This window comes from Anabrus simplex, chromosome X, assembly GCF_040414725.1.
Source record: "Anabrus simplex isolate iqAnaSimp1 chromosome X, ASM4041472v1, whole genome shotgun sequence".
NCBI lineage: Eukaryota > Metazoa > Arthropoda > Insecta > Orthoptera > Tettigoniidae > Anabrus > Anabrus simplex.
In genome coordinates, this window is record NC_090279.1 from 89,579,545 (window position 1) to 89,606,570 (window position 27,026).

Below are 27,026 nucleotides of genomic sequence, written 5' to 3' on the forward strand. Positions count from 1 at the left end.
GAATTTAAACTACCGGTATCAACAATTTGGCTAAATATCACTATAATGAAATAAGTAGTAGGCCTATAATTATAATCTTAAAGACACCACTAAGCCCCTAAGGGGCCTTGGCCTACCACGCGATCGCTGCTCAGCCTAATGACCTACCGATTACGAGGTGATGCATGGTCAGTGTGACGAGTCCTCTGGCTCTCTAGAGCTGGGGTGCCATCTCGCTGTTAGATAGCTCCTCAATTAATTGTAATCACATAAGCGACTCAACTAAGAACCAGCTTGGTTTCCCCTGTGGGTGGGGGCGGTAGAATAACACCCATCCGACCTCTCTTCGTCAACTCTTGTTCTTTTACAGCCCCGACGGTATTACGTATGGAGACCTAGGGATTCTTTCATTTTCACGCCCTCGTAGACCTTGTCTTTCTTTGGCCGAATCATTAAATTTTGGAAGTGTCGGAGCCCTTCCATTTTTCTCTGTGATTAGTGTTATACTTCTTCTTCAACAATCACCACCTCCACCACCACCTCGTATACCGGTAAAATTGACTGACGTGGTCAGGAATCGAACCCGCTGTCTCTGGGTGAGAGGCAGGCAAGCTGGACATTGGGTCCGGTTTCAAACATTAATTACATGAATTAAAAATCGTGATAATTTACGTTCAGTGTTACCGTGAAAACTTATTTCAGGTCAGCAACTTTGATCAGCGAAGATCATCGGAAAATATCTGACAAAATACCGGTACGTCAAACCAAACAATCGACCATGTGTAGTTTTTAATTCTCTAGTGTGATTAAATAAAACACATCTGATACAAAAGCGCCCATTATAACAACAAAATCCCTTCCTTATTCTCCACTGTAATTTAGTCACCTCGTATTGTTTGTAGAATGTTTCTGGAAGTCGTTTACCGGTACCGCGTAAATTAGGTCCGCATTGAGTTTTAAAGGTTATGTTGAACTCGAGAGTATGATTTTGAATGGAAGTATTGAATTTATTATGGTTTGATTTATTTGGGACCGTATTGACTCAAACTAATCTATCACCTAACCAATTAAGTCATATCAAATACAGTAGAGACAATACGCGACATTCTGCGAGATATCGAGGGACAGCGATTAGAGCTCTGTTTGGCGGAGTGATCTGAGAGTTACTGATTCTGTCACAAGAGCACGTGTATTTGTTTGTGACGTTTTTGGAGTTATTTATGCGTTTGCATTAAGTTGACAAAAGTAAATAGTAGCGTGCATCATTCCTTTATATCTCCTGTCAATATGAGTGGAAAGATATGTGCTGCGTTTGGCTGCAATAACTATGAAGTGCAGAAGGATTCGCAGTCTTTCTTCCATTTCCCGCGTGAAAAGAAAATGTAAGTAAATACTGTGTTTGCATATACATTCTTCCAGTTACAAAGATATTTTTATAGAAGGCCTACTTCCTAAACTTCTGACCTGCGCGACCCACATTTTAACTGGCTTAAAATATAATAAGCTTATTTTATTGTATTAGTGCAGCAGTTAACCTTCAATACCGATGTGTTTTTGTAGGTGTGATCTGTGGGGTTTGATTTAATTCAGGAAAATACATATGCATATGTGCGTGGCTGGTTGTGTTCCAAGTTACCCCATTTAGAATGCCGTAAAACGTTGTCAAGCACTGAGGAAAATATGGGTGATTTAAGAAATGTGATGATGCAAATTTGCTTTACCCTAATGTAATGGCAAGTATTGCATATAGGGAAAATTTAAATGTTTTTGCGGCAAAATTTATAGATTTTTCTTTCTGTTAGTAGGCTTCAAGTTAAAAGGAAAATTGTCCAGCTCTTAAATGTAAATTCATTGAATCATGTGTGTAAGGAATGTGCCAATATTTTTATTGACAAGTGTCTTAATGTAATGCGCAGTGCTTTTAAATGAGAAAAGAAGACAAATCTAGGCGTGAAAGTTCAGGCAGGTATGATAAAGCTAAAAAAAGTAATGCATAACAGCAGTCCATTTCACATCTTGATTATACAGTATGTCTAATTTCAGTCTTTAAATAACCTGTTAAATAATTTTTCATTCATGCATCCAGAATTGCTTTAGCAACTTTGAAGTCAATATTTTAGCAACACTTTCTTTCTAGGCGAAATTTATTTATCCATTTTCGTATATACATTTCCATTGATATTTGAATTTAGCGCGAATTTTCAGGTCACGCCACTAGGAGCGCCACTTGCGAATTGTCTCCCATTGTAACAAGGCTTAATCCGGAAGTGTCACGCATTGTCTCTACTGTGTTTGGTCATATAGTTCCACCTTGTCAATACCTTGCACAGTCTTTTTTATTATGCTAAGTTCCAAGGTAGTTAGAGTTATTTTAGGCCGGGCGCACATTGAGAAGCAGTTGGTCGCAGAGCAGGACAGCGCGCGGCTGACGAAACTGCGAAGTGCATGTGAGCGCACATTGCCACGCAGGGTCTCGTCGGTTTGCAGAAGGAATTAACATGTTTTCTTCAGACTCTGTGATATTGGGGCATGCAGCGTAAAGGGGCTTATTTTCTTATTCCTCAAGCATTCATGATTTTTTCTCATTTACCTTGTGCTGATGACCACGCGTCCAGGCCAGTTGGCAGTGCGATTAGGGGCGCGCAGCTGTGAGCTCGCATCCGGGAGATAGTGGGTTGGAACCCCACTGTCGTCAGCCTTGAAGATGTTTTTCCGTCGTTTCGCATTTTCATTAAGACTAAAGGTAGTTCCTTCCCATTCCTGGGCCTTTCTTAGCCAACGTCGCCGTAAGACCTATCTGTGTCGGTGCGACGTAAAACAAATTGTAACAAGGTGACCACGCAGTTGTACATTTTAAGACAATCCCAATAAAAACCACCAGTTTACAACACTGAACAATATTTCCATGTTACGATGTTCGGCGTTCGTATGGACAAAGCAACAAAAGTCTAAATTCAGTTTGCCTGGTGTGAAAATGGAAAACCACGGAAAACCCTCTTCAGGGCTGCCGACAGTGTTCTTCCAACCCACTATCTCTCGAATGCAAGCTCATAGCAAGGTGACCCTAACCGTACGGCCAACTTCCTCGGTAAATTCATTAATATCTATCTCCGTTATCATAGCTGGTACGATAAAACAGTATACACCCCCCCCAGTGGCACTACAGCCCTGAAAGGCCTTGGCCTACCAACCGACCGCTGCTCAGTCCGAAGGCCTGCAGATTACGAGGGGTCGTGTGGTCAGCACGACGAATCTTCTTCGCTGTTATTCTCGGCTTTCTAGACCGGGGCCGCTGTCTCACCGTCAGATAGCTCCTCAATACTAATCACGTAGGTTGGGTGGAGCTCGAACAAGCCAGCTAAAAATCCCTGACCTAGTCGGTAATCGAACCCGAGGCGTCCGGGTAAGACTCAGGCATGATAAAACAGTAGAAGACATAAATGATCGGAAACTGCATTCTCTTTAATTTTTGTTTCGTAGTTTTCATTAATAGTGTACCGGGCGGTACACCTCCACGCCGCTTATTTAAAATGTGCGCCTGTTGAAACTCCTCTGCTGGAGGAAGTCTGAACTTTATTGACAGTATTGATTTTCAAGTTTCTCAGAAGGTGTCACTACGTGGAAATTTTTGAGTTTTTGAACTGTGTCATTTTCGACGTATTTTTGTTTTGCTTGTAGTAAGAAGTGTGAACTTTCTCTTCTAGAGGACACTACCGAAGATCTACAACGGTGCACCCTAGTGTGAAGTGAAAGAACTGTTTTTTGGGAGAAAATGTAATTTCAAAAGTTTGTTCTTTGCTAAATTTCTTTCAGTTATTGTTTAAGTTGGCAATATTAACCCTTTCTTTCCCCTTGTTTTGAATCTAGCCAATCCCGAATTTCTTTAATTAATTTTCCACCAATAATGTGTTTCTTCTTCATCTGTGTAGGGGTTTTCTTTACCCTAGCCAATAAAGAGATTGCGGGCGGGTGTTCTCATTCCTGAAACGCCTAGAACCTTCCGCGAGAGTATTTAAACTGCTGATTTTTGGGTCTCCGGGCCACTTCTGTTCCATCTTTTCGTGTGTAAAGTACATAGCAGGAGGCGGGAAGCGCCTCTTTCTTCGGCGGCTGTCAACAACCAGGTAATGGCCTATTAATAACTTCTTTTCTTGCTAGGTCGGCAGTTTAACTCTCGCGGCGGGTTCGAAGCGTTTTCCACCATGTAACCTTTTCCTAATATGTAACTTCTCTTTACATCTATTCTCTTTTAAAGCTACATATCGGGATAGAGAGTGCTTAACCCTCTCGAGCTCCCACTCATATTGTTTTGAGGTGAACTTATCTTTTCACAACCTATTCTTCCTTAATGTAATGTAAATTGTTCTTTTCTAAAGTCACCTCTGTAGTATGGGATTAGCCCTTGCATCAGTGGCCTAGAGCCAACTTAGGTTTGGAAGCAAAGTGTATTAGGAGTGCAAGTTCGCCTCCTCTCAAATTGATATTTTAGAGGCCAGGTAATTATTCTTTTCTCGCTTAATAGGCCTCAGTAGGTTGGGTATTTTACCCCTGTGTATATGTCTTTGGAGGACAGCTTAAAGGTCGAGTTAGGAGTGGCCTGTGACAGGCTTTTATTTTAGGGCAGGTAACCCCTTTGAAAATTGTGTTGTCTGCGCGCCTCAAGGAGGCTTTTTGGTGTAATTGGAAGCAAATGTTTCTGGCATGATTGGGGGTTTTCGGCCCCTTTGTTGAAAGGTGTACATTGTAAAGTTGGGCTCATTGCTCAAGACTTATGTATCGGACTCTAGAAGCCCCAAAGGGGGTAACTGTGTAAATTGTACTTTTCAAATTGTGGTTCGGCTACTAAGTACCTGTTCTATTTGTTAATCTTGAAAAGAAAATATAACCTTATTAAATTTTAAATTTATTTTACTTTTGTAGCTTGGGACCCGTTCACACCCGCACCTTCTTTCACCTCTACCTACCGCTAAAACACGGTAACAAGTGGTAGCAGAGCGTGGTTGAATGGGTCTCATTTTAGCCCCTTTCGACGGCTAAACATTGTTTTGTTCCGAACTCTAACAATTTTCTCAGTTGCTGGATTTTTTTTGGGGGGTTTTTCAAAATTGTTCTCTCATCATGCCCGGACCTCGCGATGTTCTCCACCTTAACTATTTGCGCAAGGAGGAGTTGATATATGAGTTAACTATCCGAAATGTGCAATCTGGAGGCACGGTTGCAGTAGACACAAACAAGCTTAGAGAGTCCCTTGATTTGTCCATTTCCATTCCCACCTTGGGAGAGAAAGAAATTGATGACTCTCTTTCCACGATCGTCGAGAATATTACTGGGCTAGCATCGGTAGTTAGTTTTTTTTGATGAAAATGATCCGTCTCCTAATCAAATTAAGCGTGTGCAAGCCAGGCTGTTTCATTTTTCAAATAGAGTTAACGATCTGTTGTCTCTGAAGGTGAATGACGTTCAGAGGAAGGAAGCTAGTACGCTCCTTGAAACTATTTCTGAATTGTCTAGTAAGGTCACTCAATTGTTAACTGGGGAAGTACCTCCCAAAACTGATCAACCCGCCACGATGAATGCAGGTAGTGAGGAAGAGCCTCCTAAGGGAGAAGTAAATAGGATTACTGTCGCTGCTCAAACCATCTCTGCCCCATTAGACAACGAGTCTGAACGCCGTAACTCATTGAATAATGTACGTGCTGAATTAACTTCCTTGCCATTGAAACCTTTACCTACTATGTCACCCGGGTTTAGCAGCTTGCCTCATCCATTGGCAATGTTGCTGAGAGGTATCTCTAAGTTTTCCGTCAACACCACCAGTGAAGTAATTTCTTTCTTAAGGTTTTTAGTTGAATTTCAGGATCATGCCCTTGTTTTTTCTCTTTCTCCATGTCAAATTTTGCAAATCATCTATCCTTATGCTATTGGTATTCTCTCTGATAAAATAGTAAGAGCCATAGCCGAGCAATCATCTATTGAGGATTTCCATGCCCACTTGTTAGCTAACTTCATCCCGGCTAGGGCCAGGTCCTCCCTTATTCAGAAGTACTATTATCGGGTACAGCGCCTGGATGAAAACCTGGCAGACTTCATCCAAGATATTAAGTTTTATACTAGGGTGTTTGCTCTCCACTTCCCTGAGGATCAGATCGTGCAAGCTATTGTCGAAGGGATCTCACCACCCTACAGGTCATATTTGTGTTTCGCGGCGTGCCCGCAAACTTTCTGGGAACTTGAAGCATTGGCCGTCTCAGCGGAAGGGGTTAGATACGCCGATTCTTTGCGTGTCGCGAAAGAACCCCCGCCTTCCTTTAGTAATACTCGGCCTCCACCTCGCCGATCAGTCACCCCTCGTAAATGTTATGCTTGCGGGTCGCCTGACCATCTGCGCAATAAGTGTCCTCTGATCAAGTCTAGTAGGGCAAATAATGGAGCTGGTTCATCACAAGGCTGTTTTAAATGTGGGGCTTTCTCACATATCGCCAACAATTGTCCCAATTCGAATAGCACCCCCTCCTGCTCAACTTCTGGTGCAACTTCCAACAACAATCAAAAGTGACTAGTGGCTTCGGCTGAGTCAACTAATCCATCTTCCCGAGGCTCAGCCCCTGGTAAGCAGATCGAAAATTCAGGGAACGTTCAATCTGCCAATCCGTCCTTTGAATGCCCCAAAGAGTGTCTTAGGATTGCGGCGGATACCCCCGCACCTGTGCCTTTTCTTAAGATTGAGGTAAATAACGAACCTATAACAGCTCTATTAGATTCAGGCAGTGTTTGTTCCATTATTTCGGCTGAATGGTACTCGAAATTGAAATCTGTTTGTAAACTACCTGTCTATGACTCTTCTCCTGTTAAATATGTTTCGGCTAATACATCTCCATTAGAAATTCTAGGTTCTTACATGTCAAAATTCGTATTTTTAAATTTACATGGAAAATCAAATTGTTCGTGGCCAAGCACTTGTCTTGCCCCATTATATTGGGAGTGGACTTTATTTCTCACACTGGCCTTGTGCTCGATCTTCAGAGTAGGTCTTGCACTTTCAAATTTGCCTCTAATTGTAAAGTCCCACTATTAAAGTGTAATTCTGTGTCATGTTCATTTATTTCGCCTACCCAGGATGAGATGTCGTTAGACCTTAGACATCTACCTGAGGAGCAGGCTGATAGTATTCGTAAATTGTGTCAGTCGTTTCCAGAGGTGTTCTCGGATACTCTTGGTGTTACTGACCTTATTGAATACAAAATTGAGGTCACGGATTCGATTCCTGTTCGTTTTCCACCTTATAGGCTGTCTCCACCTAAAATGAAGGCTCTGAAAGAAATTATCGATCAGATGTTGAAGGATGGTATTATTAGGCCCTCTAAGTCAGCGTATTCTTCGCCTATTTTCCTAGTCCCGAAACCCCAAGGTGGCTTCAGGCCTGTCATTGATTACAGGGCTCTCAATCGGAAGGTGGTGTTGCAATCCGTGCCCCTTCCTGACCTCCATTCTTGTTTTTCATGGTTTCGTAAGGCCAAGTTCTTCACCATCTTGGATTTGAATCAGGCCTACAATCAAATTCCTCTAGCCGAAGAGTCTAAACACCTTACAGCGTTTGCCACGGACTGGAATTTATACGAATACAACCGCGTGCCTTTCCGGCTCCCCACGGGGGCAGCTGTACTCACTAGGCTACTAGATAGGGTCTTCTCCGACATCAAATTTGAGTACTTGTACCACTACTTGGATGATGTCGTCGTATTTTCAGAGACTTTTGAAGAACATCTAGATCATCTGCGAGAAGTTCTCGATCGCCTTCGTAAGGCTGGGTTAACTGTTAAGTTGTCCAAGGTTGCCTTTGCTAAGCCCTCTATGTCATTCCTAGGGCATATTGTGTCTCCTGATGGTGTGGCTGTCGATCATTCTAGAACACAGGCCATCCGTGATTTTAAACCTCCCAAGGACATTAAAGGTATCGCTAGATTCATTGGTATGGTGAATTTCTTCAGGAAGTTTATTCCTAACTTCGCTAATAGAGCGGCGCCCTTAAACCTTCTTCGTAGGAAAGGCATCAAATTCGAGTGGGGACCTTCTCAACAAGCCGCTTTTGAAGACCTTAAATTAGCTCTCTGTAATGCCCCTGTACTTGCTATGCCTGATTTCTCAAAGAAATTCATTGTCCAAACTGACGCGTCGTCGTCAGCAGTTGCCGCAGTCCTTCTTCAAGAGACTGAACTAGGGAGGCGACCCATCGCCTATGCATCTAGGACTCTATCGGCTCAAGAAGCCAAGTATTCTATATATGAGCTCGAAGGTTTGGCAGTCTTATTTGCCTTAGAAAAGTTCCGTCTCTATCTGGAACATGTCAAATTCGACTTGGAGACTGATAATCAAGCCTTAAGCTGGGTCTTAGGTAGGCCGCGTCGTACTGGTCGTATAGCCCGTTGGGCCATCCGTATTTCTGCCTTCCAATTCGATGTCAGGCATATCAGAGGTACCGAAAATGTCGTTGCTGATGGACTCAGCCGTATGTTTTCCAACGACGTCGAGACCCATGAACCGGTCGACAGTTCATCACCTTCCGAGTCCATACTATCTGATGTTAATGCCATCTTAACTGATGCTCCCATGCTCTTTAGGGATATCGAGAAATACCAACGTGAAGATCCGACGCTGGCTCCGATAATGGAAACCCTTTCTTCTGGGGAACATGTCGTCCCTTATGTTCTGAGGAATGGTGTTTTATGTTGCCCTTCGAGGCATGACAAGATGATGAAGGTTGTCGTTCCAGCTGTTCTTGTGCCTATGATCTTCAAATACTATCATGAAACCCCATTAGGGGGGCATCTTGGAATCTTTAAAACCCGTGAAAAGATTCGTGAGATGTTCATCTGGAAAGGTATGGACGGTGAAATCCGTGAACTAGTAAAGGCTTGTAAATCTTGTTTGCTTAGTAAACCGACTATGTCCACCAAGGTAGGCCTTTTGTCTTCCCATCAAGCGTCGCGCCCCATGGAACGCCTGTATATTGATTATGTAGGACCCTTCCCCCAGTCAAAGGGAAATGCCAACAAGTTCATCTTTGTATGTGTAGATGGTTTTACTAGATTTTCATGGTTATTTCCGACTAAGCTGGCTACCGCTCAGTCCACCATTACTTGTTTAAATTCTATTTTTGCTTCTTTTGGTCCGTGCCAATACCTTGTGTCTGATAATGCTAAGGCGTTTACACCCAATCTTTTTCGTAAATTCTGTTTTGACTTGTCCATCTCTCACGTAACTACTTCTGCTTATTACCCTCAACCATCTCTGGCTGAACGGGTTAATCGTAATCTCAGGTCTGCGCTTATTGCCTATCATCATGAAGATCATTCCAGGTGGGACACGTCCCTGCATTGGTTAGCTTTTGCGTTGAATTCGGCGGTTCATGAATCTCATAAGTTTACTCCAGCTTCTTTGATGTTCAAGTTCGTTCCCAACACGCCGCTCTCTAACCTCTGGTCTCTGAGTGACATTCTACCCGAGACAATAGACCCAGATAATATTAAAGATCTTTGGAAGAAGGCTAAAGCCAATCTTAAAGTGTCTCATGAAAAGGTTAGGGAAAGGTACGATCGTGGACGGAGACCTACCCCTTTGAAGGTAGGTGACCACGTAATGGTCAAGAACTTTGTTCCCGCGGGCAAGCTTGCCCCCAGATTTCATGGGCCATGTATCATTTTAGATTTCCTTACGCCGGTTACATTGTTATTAAGTAATCCAGCCACTGAGAGGATATTTAGGGTTCACCTGTCCCAGGTGAAACCGGTGTAATTTCGGTGTTAACTTGCTTCATATTATTTTGAAAGGAATACGAAGGTTATATTTTTGTTTTCACTTTTAAGGCATTCTGCCCCTTCTATAAGATTTTGTTTTATATGTAAGCATTTTTGTGAAACCTGCCCCGAACCATTAAACTGCCATCCTGTCTTTGCCATGGCCATTACCACGCTCCCGTCTGCTGCTCCACTCTACACAGTGGCTTAATGAATAACATGGATATCTGCACGCCGCTGGCCCCTCAACCTCTCCACAAGCCTGTATCCTCAAAGAAGATGATAGTCCAACACAATTCTGCCGCCTAGCTTTAATGTTTCAGTGCCCCCGCAGCCGCGCGGCGCCGTGCAGCGACTTGGGGCAGAGGACGGGCCCCCTCTTCCCCAGCGAGGCCGACATGTGCACGGCGAGCCGGAGCTCTCCTCCCGGCCAAGGCTGATGTGCGGCGCAAGACCTGTTACTTGCCCGCAGCCTGTATATGTTCACCGCGGGCGCGGCGTGCTTCAACACCTCTGCTCCCCTCATAGTGCGGGCGAGCGGTATCTCAGGGTACTTGAGGGGTCCGAGCGGCCTCCTTGTGGACGCAAGCTGCAACGGCCGGTCTGGCCATCCAACTTAATCTACATCAACTACATGGACAGTCACTATAAGCAATGACTACACTTGGGAATCCAACAGCAATATTTGGTGGACATTGCAAAAATTTTCTTCACTTTTAAGTATTAAAAGTTTATCTTCAGAATTCAACTTCTACAAATGTAAAGACTTTACTTCACCAGCAACTACAAATTTTGAAACTGAATCAAACCCAATTAAGAAATTTCATAAATACTTCTGCAATTTATCTCAATATCAACATCAAAACTTGGACCTTATTTTCAAACAAAAGTTTATGTTCTTCTGTGTTACCCCTTGAGGGAACTTTTGGGGGGGGGGGGAGGTCTGTACCGGGCGGTACACCTCCACGCCGCTTATTTAAAATGTGCGCCTGTTGAAACTCCTCTGCTGGAGGAAGTCTGAACTTTATTGACAGTATTGATTTTCAAGTTTCTCAGAAGGTGTCACTACGTGGAAATTTTTGAGTTTTTGAACTGTGTCATTTTCGACGTATTTTTGTTTTGCTTGTAGTAAGAAGTGTGAACTTTCTCTTCTAGAGGACACTACCGAAGATCTACAACGGTGCACCCTAGTGTGAAGTGAAAGAACTGTTTTTTGGGAGAAAATGTAATTTCAAAAGTTTGTTCTTTGCTAAATTTCTTTCAGTTATTGTTTAAGTTGGCAATATTAACCCTTTCTTTCCCCTTGTTTTGAATCTAGCCAATCCCGAATTTCTTTAATTAATTTTCCACCAATAATGTGTTTCTTCTTCATCTGTGTAGGGGTTTTCTTTACCCTAGCCAATAAAGAGATTGCGGGCGGGTGTTCTCATTCCTGAAACGCCTAGAACCTTCCGCGAGAGTATTTAAACTGCTGATTTTTGGGTCTCCGGGCCACTTCTGTTCCATCTTTTCGTGTGTAAAGTACATAGCAGGAGGCGGGAAGCGCCTCTTTCTTCGGCGGCTGTCAACAACCAGGTAATGGCCTATTAATAACTTCTTTTCTTGCTAGGTCGGCAGTTTAACTCTCGCGGCGGGTTCGAAGCGTTTTCCACCATGTAACCTTTTCCTAATATGTAACTTCTCTTTACATCTATTCTCTTTTAAAGCTACATATCGGGATAGAGAGTGCTTAACCCTCTCGAGCTCCCACTCATATTGTTTTGAGGTGAACTTATCTTTTCACAACCTATTCTTCCTTAATGTAATGTAAATTGTTCTTTTCTAAAGTCACCTCTGTAGTATGGGATTAGCCCTTGCATCAGTGGCCTAGAGCCAACTTAGGTTTGGAAGCAAAGTGTATTAGGAGTGCAAGTTCGCCTCCTCTCAAATTGATATTTTAGAGGCCAGGTAATTATTCTTTTCTCGCTTAATAGGCCTCAGTAGGTTGGGTATTTTACCCCTGTGTATATGTCTTTGGAGGACAGCTTAAAGGTCGAGTTAGGAGTGGCCTGTGACAGGCTTTTATTTTAGGGCAGGTAACCCCTTTGAAAATTGTGTTGTCTGCGCGCCTCAAGGAGGCTTTTTGGTGTAATTGGAAGCAAATGTTTCTGGCATGATTGGGGGTTTTCGGCCCCTTTGTTGAAAGGTGTACATTGTAAAGTTGGGCTCATTGCTCAAGACTTATGTATCGGACTCTAGAAGCCCCAAAGGGGGTAACTGTGTAAATTGTACTTTTCAAATTGTGATTCGGCTACTAAGTACCTGTTCTATTTGTTAATCTTGAAAAGAAAATATAACCTTATTAAATTTTAAATTTATTTTACTTTTGTAGCTTGGGACCCGTTCACACCCGCACCTTCTTTCACCTCTACCTACCGCTAAAACACGGTAACAAATAGGATCAGAGAGAAAGAGACAGGGAGAAAGCATTTATTTACAACTATACTGTTAGTTGCCTCAAGACACAGTCTACTAAAATAAATCAACATTGACAATCTATTGTGAACACGTTTTCATTTGACAAGACATGGTAAATTATATTCTTTCCTTATTTCTTCACATAAATGTGATGGTAGATGACGGCCGCAGAGTCGGCGATGATGATCTCCATAATCAACATTAGATCTCGACGTGAAATACCCAATGTTACGAGAACTTGGGTCACGGATTGTTACATAGATATTTGAGAATTACATTTTAGGCCTTCCACCAAACTACCATTGTACCCAGCGTGAATAAAGTTCTTTATAGCCTAGACTGTAGTTCCTTATTTCCCGAATTTACATAACAGAAATTAAAATTAAAAACTGCATTGTAGTCCACATAGTACAAAACATGGTAAGACCGAACGGCTATGGTAATTTTCTCCTCCATTCCTCAACCAACTGCGTGACACGTGCGCAGGAAACTGTGTTTCGAAGACTGCGCGTGGTAGGCGGAAGTAGGTGCAGAATCGGCCTGCTCTGCTCTGTCCTGCCCTGTCTGTCAACTTGCGATGGTGCAATGATTTGTGTGGATTACAAAAAACTGCTCTGCGCTGCGCTGCTTTAGCTGCTTCGCCTGCGTCCCAATGTGCGCCCGGCCTTCACGCGCAGGTCTCCCCACCACGCTTGGCCGTCGATGACGTCAGCGTGAACCCTCAGCGCCTTGTCTTCTGTGTGAGGTAGGCTAATAAACAGCTGTAAGCTATTCTGTTTTAGCCACAAGTTAGAGATAAAGAGAACTTCATTAATATCTTAACATCACCTAACAAAAGGCATTCCACTTCACTATTAAGAGAGTAATAATAGGAGATCAAATCCAGTGTGATTCCAGCAGCGTTTCTGAAGTATTTCGATCTGTATAAAAGGTTGTAACAATGCTAAGACTGTGATCCCAGTGGAATGGCTATTCCATATGTTTATGTTCTCAACACCCATGATAACAGTAACAAGGGGATCTTAATTGTTACAGACTCGAACATTAAAGCTTGATGTCTGCAAGAAATATGTCCGTTGTTACAAGCAATATTGGGAAACTATATACACTGTCAATAACACAAACAGCAAATGTTAGGAAACTGTCCACAAAACAAACAGTACAGTAAATGTTCTCCTCCAAGTGCCAGGAACTGACAAATTCCACGTTAACATTAGATAGGCCATATAAATTCTTAGCACTGGTTTCATCTACAACATAATAAATTGCCTTTCATAAAAAAATAACAGGCTTGTTCTACACAAAGAATAATGCTGATATTTAAAAAAAGAATATCAAACACACTTATCCCTAGCATCAGTGGAATTTCTTTGCTTTTCTTCTTTCTTTATCGGTATCGTATTAACTGAAACCCGATCTCTTGAATGTCCTACTTTTGTTTAAAGCGTCCATTTGAATAAAAGAACGGCTTCTCACGAAGCAACTTGCAAGCTCATAAATTTCGGGGAATTTCTTCTTCAGGATATCCGTAAGGTTTGTGATAATGTTAGAACCCTCTTTCAGTTCTTTCCCAAGCTCGATAGCTGCAGTTGCTTATGTGCGGCCAGTATCCAGTATTCGGGAGGTAGTGGGTTCGAACCCCACTGTCGGCGACCCTGAAGATGGTTTTCCGTGGTTTCCCATTTTCACACCAAGCAAATGCTGGGGCTGTATCTTAAGTGAGGCCACGGACGCTTCCTTCCCACTCCTAGCCCTTTCCTGTCCCATCCTCGCCATAAGACCTATCTGTGTCGGTGCGACGTAAAGCAACTTGCAAAAAATAAAAATAAAAAAGAACTCTTTGAAATCTAATATCCGCCCCTTGTAGTTTGACCTGTTTTCTCTCCGTTATTGCTTTCTCTATCGAGGTTCTTCTTCTTTACCCTAAAAGCTACAATACAACCAGTGAAGTTTTCAAGCAGCTCATTACGATCCTTGGTTTCGCGACTGTCCTCGAGCTGTTTTACTAGCTATTCAAGGGCTTAAACGAACCCTTGCTCATTCTCTGGTAAAGAATAGGATGTCGTGGGCTCAACGCTGGCCTTAGACTGGCACACGATATCCGAGTTTTGATCGAGTTCATCAGTAGCATGTCGTGGGCTCAACGCTGGCCTTAGACTGGCACACGATATCCGAGTTTTGATCGAGTTCATCAGTAGCATGTAACATATTTGGGCGTAGTGTTTCATAATCTTCCGGAGAACAGATGGAATTTCTTATTGCCTCGGAAGCATTGAGGCTAGAAGCAATGATCTCACCTTTCGCGTCACAGCTGTCGGAAGAGGATGTTCATAAAGCCTTCCGAACCCTCGAAGCTGAGAAAGATAGCTTTCGATAATGACTTGATTACTTTTGTCACCATTTATTTAGGTCATTGGCTTTAGGGAATACATGAAAGTGTATGTTTCGTTCCTTTGCGTGCCTGCTATGATTTGTGCAGCGTGCAGCCTGCAATGGCATGACAAAGCATACTGAAAAGTGTACTCTATTACTGCCTTTTACGTTTTTTCACATAAAATAAACACATATGGTTTCCTATACGCCACAGATATGTTACTATCGTGTATTATTAGCACCTAGCTTCTGCGTGTACAGCGATTCTTATTCGAACTACCTCTACCTCATTCAGACCAGATTCAACGCGAGGGTCCTGCGTGACGTCACAGCTCTGCTTTGCTACTGCGCGCCTCTCTCGTGATCCCTACATTGTATTCTACGTACCTTGGCTAAGTTCCATACATGTTTCGAGAACCTCCTTGTTCTCTGCTTCAGGGGCTGTTTAATCTACCGATCACTTCTAGGACTTGCTAACATCACTACCTTTTCTTGTCTAATAAATAAATTACATAATGCATATAATTTGAATAAATATTCACAACCTGTATCCAAGAATAAAATAATTTCATGGTATTCAATAAAACATGAAGATCTCAGTGTATTAACATTTTCAACCTGAATAACATAACAACTTCGTAAAATTAACTACACTTGAGAATAGTCTCACTCTTTTGAATTGTGAGACTGATAAGACAAACACAATATTTAATTATCAATCGTGAGAGTCACAAGGTTTATTGGACAAAGTTTATGTTAAACTGGCACACATCTCACATTATTCCAAGACTTACAATCAGACGTCAAGGTCGAATAGAGCATTATTATTACTGTCGATGTTTTCTAAACGTGATTACAAGTGGAAATGTGACACTCGGTTGAGGTTTCAGTTTGTTATGGAGTTTTTATTTAGCGTTTCCTGAAATGTATGATTTGCTTTAAGATTTTAAAAAATTGTAAAATGATTTCCGTTAATGCAAAGGGAAAGTGGTAAATTATATGATTGAAGAGAACTGAAAAAATACTTAATATATTTTTTACAATTTGCTTTACATCGCACCGGCCTTGTGGCCATGATGGGATAGGAAAGGACTAGGAGTGGGAAGGAAGCACACATGGGCCTAATTAAGCTACAGCCCCAGCATTTGCCTGGTGTGAAAATGGGAAACCCTTGCAAAGCATCTTCGGGGCTGCCGACAGTGTGGTTTGAACCCACTATTTCCCGAAACCAAGCTTACAGCTGCGTGGCCCTAACCGTACGGCCAACTCACTCGCTCAATAATTTATTTTGCTTGTATATAGTCCTATATGACATTTAAAAGAATAATAATACTCACGAAAGTAAAGGACTCAGATGTTCACACGGTGTTGCACATCTAGTCTCTAAATTGTAAAATCTGTTAAGTTATGAATATGGACTGCTACAAGTATTGTACGAGGGGAAAGCAACAAACTGTATATACAGAGAATGTACTCGATAGCTGTTAATATCATAAATACATTCAAAAAGTGAAAAACGGAGCACAGTTCCAGGCTATCTTGCACATCTTTCCTTATTTTCTTTTTTTGTACCAATTTGCTTTACGTCGCACGTATTTCTGAGAGCAAGGCATCGGAGACTGATATTGCAGCCCAGATTCGCGTCCCTCTCCCCTCTACTCGCCCGGAGAGACTTGCTGACGTAGGCCTATGTCCGATAGGTGCTGGAACCGGGGCGATAGCTGTGCTGGGCTTCGTTCCGTCAGATCGCCACTGCTATCAACCATGCGATATCATCGTATATACTTTCTCACCTCATACTTCTGACTTAATTAAAGAGATAACAGAGCGTTGGCATTTCACTCCCATTTACTTCTACATCCTTGTGGGAAGACACTGCAGGCCTGCTGTTATAGGAGTATAGTTAGTTTTTTTAATAGGTAGATCTGCTAAAATAAAATGCATTCTTTCAGGTTTAGTGTTCCCTTTCGTTGGCTGGAATCGAACCCGTGATCATGGATCGGACACACCACTCCACTAATCTCCCGAGGAAGCTAATTAACCAGTGAACGATGGGTACGACCGCTGTAAAATTCAACATGTTTATTTTATATAATAATAATAATAATAATAATAATAATAATAATAATAATAATAATAATAATAATAATAATAATGGTGCATGGCATCTGTATAGGCTTGATGGTGACTTAATGAGGACAAACTGTATGGAGAAGGCGCCGGACTGAAATTTTCTAAACATTAGGCTACCGTCTCTACTGAACCGGGTTGATAGCTAGGGCAGTAGCTTGTGAAGCAGCCTTGACAACATAACAGGCTTCTCCGTTGGCTATTGGCTGCTGCTTAAAATGCTGAAAGCTTTACGTTCACTACACCAACTATCGAAAAGGGGTAACCTAAGTAACCTAAGTATAGTGGTAGCCCACGTCTTGATCCCAGTATACGCCACTGGACAGTGGCCATGATTAAGTTACAGCCCCAGCATTTGCCTGGCGTAAAATTTGGAAACCATTTTGAGGGCTACCGACAGTGGGGTTCAAACCCACTATATCTTGAATGCAAGCTGACAGCTCCGTGACCTAAAGCCTGCAGCCACTCGTTCGGTATCATGCACATGGCCATTCAGTGAAAGGAAAATATCATTGATTGAAATAATAACAGTAAGTTTTTTATTACATGTAAGGAAAATATCATTCCTTATATTTCCTAAAACATTCATTTCAGTCTTCAAGATAAGATCCAAAGAATCTCATTCACGCCGACAGGGGAATCAGTCGTGAAGTCAGCCCACGTAGGCCAATTCACATGACAATAAGTGTCACGCAAAGTATTATTTTATACGCACGGAAATGAATTTCAAGGAAAATACCTGTGAAATGATACACCATTGCCCTTTATGAACCTACCTATGCAGCCATAAGCTGCGCAGGAGACGCATTTTCCTGAAGAGAATTATATACTTCAATTTATCGGGAAGCTCCAGTAGTGACAATGCCAAACAATCTAGCTTTTGCCAAACAGCGCGCTCGTTCAACTTCGCACGCGACTGCAGCGCCCATGCTACCTCTAGTGTATTATTTACTAACTCTGTGGTTACCCCTCTATGCAGTGGTTACGCTTTGGATCTCTTCTAACAGCTAGGCGAGTATTACTGTTCCTGCGCCGGGCAAGGCACCTCTCCCCTCGCCACAGAGATGTATCCTGTTACGTTCTCTGGTCGTGTTAACACAATGGAAAGTGGAAACAAAGGCTTATAACGTCGGTGCTGAGCTGTACTCTCCGTTCTTTCCGCCGCGCTCAAGAGTGCATTACTATATTATTGTTATTGTTTTCTATTATAATACGATGTGACTTTTCTTGTTAAAGTTTGAATTTATGTTAGGTAAGGATAGCATATAGAAGTGCATAACGCATTACACATTAAAATGAGTGGTGTCACTTGCATCTCGAAATTAAGTGAGTTGGCGAGCCCAGAATATTCATGTATAATAGAAAGCTTAATGAACACGCCATTTTCGTTAAGAACTTTTGAAGAAAAGAAAAACACGCCTTCTCTTAAAAATGTAGAATCGAAAAGAACAGTACGATATTTTCACGACACGCTGTACATAGATCTGGATTGGTTACGTGGTAGTGCAAAAATTAATAAACTGTATTGTCGGCCGTGTGTTCTATTTTCCTCAGGAAAGGATGCTTGGAATAAAGACGGTGTGGATAATTTGTATATAGTTTGAGTTTTAAAGAGACGCTGTGAGGAGTCTCAAGCACACATCGTTGCAGTTGCCGATATGATTCAATTTGGAACGTCCAGAATAGAGTACAGCTCACAGAAAGAAAATTAACGAGCATAATGAGCAGATATATTATCAGCACTTTAATAGATACTGTGTGTTTTCTTCCAAAGCAAGGATTACCTTTCAGTGGTCATCGAGAAACTGAAGAGGTAATTACAGGGAGTTTCTAACGTTAATTGCTAAGCAAGATGACATTTCGGCACCACTTAGAAACATCTACAGTTTCCTCAGGACTTTGATCTGACATTCAAAATGATAATATTGACGCCATGGCTACTTTTATGACCAGCGAAATTAAAGACGAGGTTAAGAAAGCAAACTTTATTTCCGTTATTTTGGATGGAAGCTCAGGCGTTTCTAACAGAGCACATCTCTCGACTGTGGTTAGATATGTTAGTCCCGACGGCAAAATTCAAGAAATTTTTGAGATTCGGTGATGTAAGCGGTGACCGTTCTGCTGTTTCTCTCTCTAAACATCTCTTTGGAATGTTACAAGAATTTCAGTGTGGTGAAAAGTTAGTAGCAGTGATATTTTGATGGCGCAACAGTAACTCGTGATACATACAGTAGATCTGGTTTGGTTGTCCCGTGAGGTAGATCATACACAACACTGTACGTTCACGGCAGTAAATTAACAAGAAAGAAAGGAAAAATTAACTGAAACACAAATAAGAGAATTAAGAGAACAAGCTGGAACCGAACCCAGAGTTATGTCATCAACACAAAACTAAACAAGAACAAGATACTTACCATAAATAAGGCCAAGAAAACCCACTCGGAACTAGGAGAAAGAAAATCGTACCTGGTACCAACTAGTTAATTTAAGAAGAACAAGACATTCATAGGGGAATTTAAAACAAATGATTTATTTAGTGAGTTAATCTTTTAGAAGGTTAGAGACAGGAAATACTCAACGCAGGAGAAATTAAAAAGGCATAAATTAAATTGAATTAAGATATCAAATTAAAACATTTTAAAACATAGGATGATCAATCCCCAAAAATAAAAGAAAACACAAAATTATTAAATAAGTGAGGCCTCATCATACCAGCAAGGTTAATTTGACACTAGTATCAGTTCACATTGGATCCATTTTAAAGTCTTCCAGATCCACCGAGCTCTCACCAAGGGAATAAATCAAGAAGTGGAGAACATTTAACACGACACATAGTACCCCGAAGAAACAGAAGGATAACCGAAATTAAAAATTAAATAACCAAAACACGAGCACAAGGTCACCCAAGAGAAGAGAAAACAATCAGAATAAAGCATAATCACATCAATACCAAAATCGTTGGCAAACAACCAACAACATCCACGATCCGGGAAAAACTCAGCATTAAAAATCAGTCAACAAAACCGATCTTAATAAAAAACGTTGGCATGGTAACCAACAAACGCCATGTATCAAGCATGGAAACGGGTGACCACGTATACTAGGCTTATCAGAACCAAGGGAACGAAAGGAAAATCAAGGAACAAGAAACACGAACAAAATCTAACTCAAACACACCATAATTAAATAATTACTGTCCACTTGGTTAGAACTCAACTGGATAAATAGACTCACTTAGCATGTTTTGTTAAGGTAGCTAAATTGATACTTTACAAGCTTTACCCACGCTTTACCACATGAGCGTAAGGTATTCAAACTCCGATACTTCTTAAATTATTTTACACATATCACCCGAATAAAGGTTTCAAAGATTTCTTTCAAAATAATAATAATAACCAAATTTCTTTTAAAAGGCCGAGATCTTCCATTCAATTAAGAGTCCACCATTACTACACGACGAGGTACTGAAATTGATTGAAGCTGAAGAGAATTAGATTCGTAGAATTGCAGAAAATCTTCACTGAATTAGGAAGGCGTCAAGACGCCATTTTTAAAAAACTTACATTCTGGATGATGAAGCGATGCAACGATTAAATTAAAAATACCAAGTAGAGCAGCTCCCGCGTTGATTAAAGACGTAAGATCATAAGGAGGGCCAAGAGAGAGCCCCTTTTCACATTTTTCTTCAAGTCACATCCATAACGAGAGGCAGAATGCGCTCCCACCAGACAGGCAAGAACCGTGCGTCCATCTCAATTCACAACTCACGCCAGACTCCTCCTCAACAATCGGAGATTAGCTTTTCTTCTGGAAGCGAGCTCTCATTGGTTAGTGGGCGGAGCATCGTAGGACGAAAGCTCAGGTAGAGAGCGCCTCATACAAGGTTCATTTCTTCCCGCAGTTTCAAGGAATCACCGCGAGAGCGCAGATCAATGCATATATTTAGTAAATAAATTCTCAAGCAGCACCAAACCGAAAAGAAGGTAATTCTACCAGATAGAGATAATTTGTTACCAATTTCCACGGGGATTAACCCAGCTCCAAAAACGTTAGGAGAGAGAAGACGAATAAATTTGACACCTCGCTGTCATGGTTATGTGGTTGTGCAAAAATGGATTAACTGTACTGTTGGCCTTGTATTATATTTTCCTCAGAAAAAAATGCTTGGAATAAGTACGGTGTGGACGATTTAGATAGATATACTCTGAAAAGGAGTGTGGTAACACTTTTCAAAACGTCACGCGTCACCACTGGGCCTAACAGTTAAGTCATCAGCCCCTAATGGGACGAGGTGCAACGAAAAAACTGAAAATTAAAACTTCAATATATATCCACTAACTAGAATCTAAAACAAATGATGTTATCGTGAAACAAAAACAATCTGTGGATCTAATTCAATGGTACTAATCGCAGGCAAGGTAGACCCGTGGTATGTCACACTCAATGGCACCACTCGCAGGCAACACAAACCCATGGTGTTTCGCACATAGCGGTACTAATCACAGGCAACGTTGACCCATGGTATTTCTCACAGATAACACAGACCCATTCTGAACACAGTGGAACCGACTGGTGTAATGTCCACAACGCCCCGACCCGTAGATTTCCTCGCATAATGGTACTGCTCCAATGTAACGTAGACCGAGGGTTTTCCTCGCAAGGTGGTACTAGTGACAAGTAACCTCGACCTGTGGTGTTCCGCACATAGTGGTACTAATTACAAGTAGTCTCATGGTTCTAATGTCAGCATCTCTTGATCGCCCCTTTTAGTCGCCTCTTGCGACAGGCGAGGGATGTGTATTCTTCGTCTGCGTCCCACACCGACACAGGGGGTCTTGGTGTTCCCTTTTAGTCGCCTGTTACGACAGGCAAGGGATACCGTGGATGTATTCTTCGTCTGAGTCCCCCACCCACACGGGGTATTTGTAACTTTGAGCTTAGCTGAAAAGAACGTTGATACACTTGCAGCACAAGCCAGTATGAGTGGTAACTGATTAATTTTTTTTAGATATTACGCTGCACATACAAAAAGACTGTGGTTTTGTAAGGACATTTTAACATGAAAACGTACTCATAACGACCCGTCCTATATTAGGACTATACCAGTAGTAGGCAATCCCAGCACCTCCCATGGCTTTATATATGTAAAGTGCAACATACAGTATGTTCTGATCTCGAGAACATAATTGAGTCCAATTATATTAAAACACTAGATTCGTGTTGTTAAGATGGAGCATTTTCGATTCCTGTGTGGAAGCCCAGTGACTATATATCGGCAGTGCCCTGAGAGAAGTGCCGGGAACCTGTTCGACGATACAATGGAGAAAACAAATAGGCCTACATCTAACTCTGCACAAAATGTAGGCTTTTTACAAGTACGAACGTTTGACGAAACTCGTGCTGCACTTGCTCTAATTACCGCAATGCCAGGATCCACAGATATGTCGTCAGACACGCTTGATCGAGAATTTAGCGTTGATTGGATTGAAATCTGGACGGTTGATGGCGGAAATCGTTTCCTCAAGGAACGGATAACGCAGGAATTTTAAAACATGATTTAATTAGGATGATAGCGGGACCACCTTATTTGAAGAAATAATCAGGAAGACAGTTTCTGGAAATGGATCATCGAGGTTTTAGTGTAAATTTTCCAATTCATGTTCAATTAAAGACTAAATATTGGTAAAGTTGAAATCTTTACTGTGTGGTAACTGTTAGAACTACTTTATGGACAAGGATGCATCACCAACAAAAGTGAAAGCAATAGCCACGGGGCCTACGTTTTAGAAGGACATGGCTTTTCATTTCATAACTTCCACATACATTGGCCGGGATTACAACCACGACTGCTCTGGGGAGAAACCAGTGAACCATGACACTCTTGTACCACCCTCTCAAACTCTTCGCCCGAATCACTGCCAGTTCACAAGCTCGAACAAACAGTAGCAGCGATTAAGGGGGAGCGTTTTTAGTATTTAAAGAAAGTGCTAATCTGATTCAAAATTGCATGCAGAATTCAATAATGTGGCCAGAATGTAGAAATAACAACTCCAAATATGATAAAAATCAAAATTAAAGTACGAAAATATCACGTGACGCAAGTACACGATCTCGTTGGTCTGACGTCATCGTACAGGTTGACTGTATTAGCAGAGGAAATAACACAATGTGTCGTGAGAAATAGGATACACTTCACAGATTTCTACTTTATGTTAGTGTCTTGGTATAATTAAATTCGATGTCTATACATTGTGTAAAAATCTGAGTGTTATATTTTTGACATCAAACGAATCCTGCGCAGACAGTGAGGCAGAAAACTTATACATGGTGTATACTTCCGATGTGCACTAATACATGCATACAACCCCAAACAAATTGTTTATATAAATGCCAAAGCACCCTAAAACAAGGAAGTAGGGATTTTGGAGATCCAGAGAAATTCCGGTGATATGTCGGAAAACTCTACAGTTTATTGCTGTGAATATCATGTTATCGTAAGTTGAATTTGTTTCAATTTTCACATCACTTTTCCATGTCAGTTGTTCTAGTGGTAAAACTTTAAATTTTAATCTATGATGCTTTAATTCAATTCTTCAATTACGTCTTGGAATATGAACATAATAAATAGTGCATAAGTTAATGTTGATTATTTAAGTACAGTGAAACCTCGGAATGCGAGTAACTCGGTCTACGAGTGTTTTGCAAGACGAGCAAATATTTTAAATAAACTGTAACTTGATAAGCGAGTGAGGTTCCGCAATACGAGCGTCACGTGTGCCTACGGTTTCCGCTCCCCTGTTCGAGGTCTTTGGTCCTGTAGTGAAGAAATACCTTTCAGAACATAATCTGCCGCTCAGTCTTGCTGGTTATGGACAGTGTTCCTGCACATCCTCCAGGTATTGAGGACGACTTACTGGAGGAATTCAAGTTCCTTCCTCCCAACACTACTCCGGCCTATGGATCAGCATGTCGTTTCGAACTTCAAGAATCTATACACCAAACCACTATTTCAGCGATGCTTCGAAGTGACCGAAGAAACAAACCTTACCCTCCGAGAGTTTGGGAGAAATAATTTCCCCATCGTGAACTGCCTGAAGATCATCAATAAAGCCTGGAGGGGGGGGGGGGAGGGGGTGTCACAAAGAGAACTCTCACTTCCGCTTGGGGAAAGCTGTGGCCTGACTGTGTTCTTGGACGTGACTTTGAGAGGATTGTTGGTGACAATGAGCCACCGATTGTCGATGAAATTGTGTCCTTAGGGAAGACTATGGGGCTGGAGGTGAATGACGTGGACATACAAGAGCTGGTGGAAGAACATAGCCAGTAAGTGACCACCAACGAACTGATAGACCTGCATCGCGAACAATAGGAGGAGGTTGTGGAGGTGATCTCGTCCGGGGAAGAGGAGGAGTAAAAGTCACTTCAACTGAGATTCGTTCGAAGTGCAAAATGTGGGAAACGGTGCAAAATTTTGTAGAAAAACATCACCCGAATAAGGCTGTAGTAGTACGAGCGATGAATCAGTTCAATGACAATGCAAAAGCAACAGTCATTGGCCAGGTTCCTTGTTAAAGTTGCACGAAAAGAAAATAATTCCAGTGAGCGAACAGATAGCAGTGATTCCGTTAGTGAAATTCGTGCTACACAGTAAATCTTCTCATGTCATTTCTCGTCTCCCTCACATCAACAATGATTCTATTGTGAGGAAAAGTGCACTTTAATTTATTTTACGTTATATTTTGTTTTAGAAATGATATGAGAATAAATATTTTTGTGTTGTGGACGAATCATCCGTGTTTTAATTGTTTCTTATGGGAAAATTAGCTTTGATATACGAGCGCTTTGGATTACAAGCATGTTGCCGGAACGAATTATGCTCGCAATTCAAGGTTCCACTGTATTTTCCGGAGCCAACCCAAGTAAAAATAAAGTATATATATATATATATATATCAAAGGGTTTATGAAATAAATGACTGCTGTAATTATACCCATTTATCTTGGCATGCAACAGTTATTTATTTCTTTATTGAAGAGCTAACATTTGTAAACAAATTTACGCTGCAGCTAAATACTCTATAATATAACAGAAAGTAGGCGTGTACATCATGAAAGAAAAAAACGTGAATTTAACAAATGTATAGGACTATCTCTACAAAACCAATGCTTGTCGGTTGGGGTGGTCTCAGTCTTATAAGTTAACTATGCTCAGTTATAATAATTGGCATAATATTAATGAAATGAATAACATAATTGCACACTGCAGTGAAAATACATTACTGGTACTGCACATAATAGTGATATTAGTGTTTACAATATTGTCCAAACTTCGCCTAAGTTTTAGGTTCTACATTCCAAATCAATAAACCAAAGGTGCCAGTACATCTACCGACACGAGTCTGATGTACTTGAGCACCTTCAAATAACACAGGATCGAACCTGCCAAGTTGGGGTCAGAAGGCCAGCGCCTCAACTGTCTGAGCCACTCAGCCCGGCTTGTGAAAAACTAGATGAAGTCATATTTAACATTTTCCTCCACAGGGTCTAATCATTAGCAAAAGACTAAAAAAATCTTTTAGGCCTAGATGTAGTGTTTGTTAAGTTTATTTACTCACCCGAAGATGCAACACAGTCTTGATATTCTACATTCTATGCAGCACTGTTCCTCATCCACAATTAGTGTAAGATTATAATTTTTGGATCTGACCTTGTGCTCAGGACATTTTTTTGCATTTTACTATGCATCTCCCACTTGAACATGACCTAAAGCACTGTCACCATAATTTTCTCTACCAGCACTGTAACATGAATCGTTCAATACAGGTGTAGAAAATGAACTAGATATTTAATGCTTCTCTTTCATGGGCCTCGGAAGTGGGAGACCAGTTGCCCCAACCATAAACCTGTATTTCTCAGCAATGATGCGTGATAGAACTATAGTACTATAATGCTAGCTATATTTTTATGTTACTGTTGAAGTCCGATTTGTTGCTTTACTAATGCTGAAAGCCCGAAAATGTTATGTTATTCTCTAACACGGGAATCAATGGCAAAGATTATTTAAGTTATTTCTCTCCATGTTCATTGTTATGCCAGTACTATGAGCTACAGTACATCGCACGTATATAAAAGATGACACCAATTTGAGTAGTATAACGGGACAGTTATGCGGCCTCCTCCTCCGCCCGCGGCGCAGGAAATTTGAATTTTGGCGGGAAATTTGAATTTTGGCGGGAGATTTGAATTTGTAAACAAAGCCACGTGCTTTTTGACAGCTGTCATCGACAACAACGCATCGCTAACCTCACTGCCGCCATCTTGACGGGCCTAAACCTCACTAGTGCCAACTTAACCTAACTAGCAGGAGGTAAACAAAGCCACGTGTTTTTTGACAGCCACGTGCTTTTTGACAGACAACAACGCATCGCTAACCTCAGTACTGCCATCTTGACGGACCTAAACCTTAGTGGTGCCAACTTAACCTAACTAGGGCGAGGTAAACAAAGCCACGTGCTTTTTGACAGCCACGTGCTTTTTTGACAGCTGTCACTTAACCTAACTAGCGCGAGGTAAACAAAGCCACGTGTTTTTTGACAGCCACGTGCTTTTTGACAGACAACAACGCATCGCTAACCTCAGTACTGCCATCTTGACGGGCCTAAACCTCAGTAGTGCCAACTTAACCTAACTAGGGCGAGATAAACAAATCAACGTGTTTTTTGACAGCCACGTGCTCTTTTGACAGCTGTCATCCGCCATCTTTAAACTACAGAGCACTGTGCTGCCCTCTTTATCGCAGTAGCTGCAAATTCGTCACCTGTCATCCGCAGTGCTGCTATCTTGACGGGTCTAAACCTTAGTGCTACCAACTTAACCTAACTAGCTCGAGGTAAACAAAGCCACGTGCAGCTGTCATCCGCCATCTTTAATCTATAGAGCACAGTGCTGCTCTCTTTAGCTACTTACCTTTGAAATGTGGTGGCGGATAATTTGAAAAATGCTTTTTGACAGCAGCCATCTTTGAGCACCGTGCTGCCCTCTTTAGCTACTTACCTTTGAAATGTGGTGGCGGTAAATTCCACGTGCTTTACAAACCTATATGCTTTTCTGACAGCTGTCATCCGCCATCTTTAATCCAGAGAGAACAGTGCTGCAATCTTTAGTTGAAATGTGGTGGCGGCAAATTCCACGTGCTCTTGTTTGGAAACAAATCAACATGCTTTTTTGACAGCTGTCAACCGCCATCTTTAATCACCGTGCTGCCCTCTTTAGCTACTTACCTTTGAAATGTGGT

General features: G+C 41.6%; 1 protein-coding gene across 1 annotated transcript in view; it reads right to left on the reverse strand.

The window, feature by feature from the left end:
- Nucleotides 1-27,026, reverse strand: part of LOC136886848 (ankyrin-3-like) — an 81,772-nt gene that overhangs the window by 22,141 nt on the left and 32,605 nt on the right. The gene's annotated exons all lie outside the window — the stretch shown is intronic.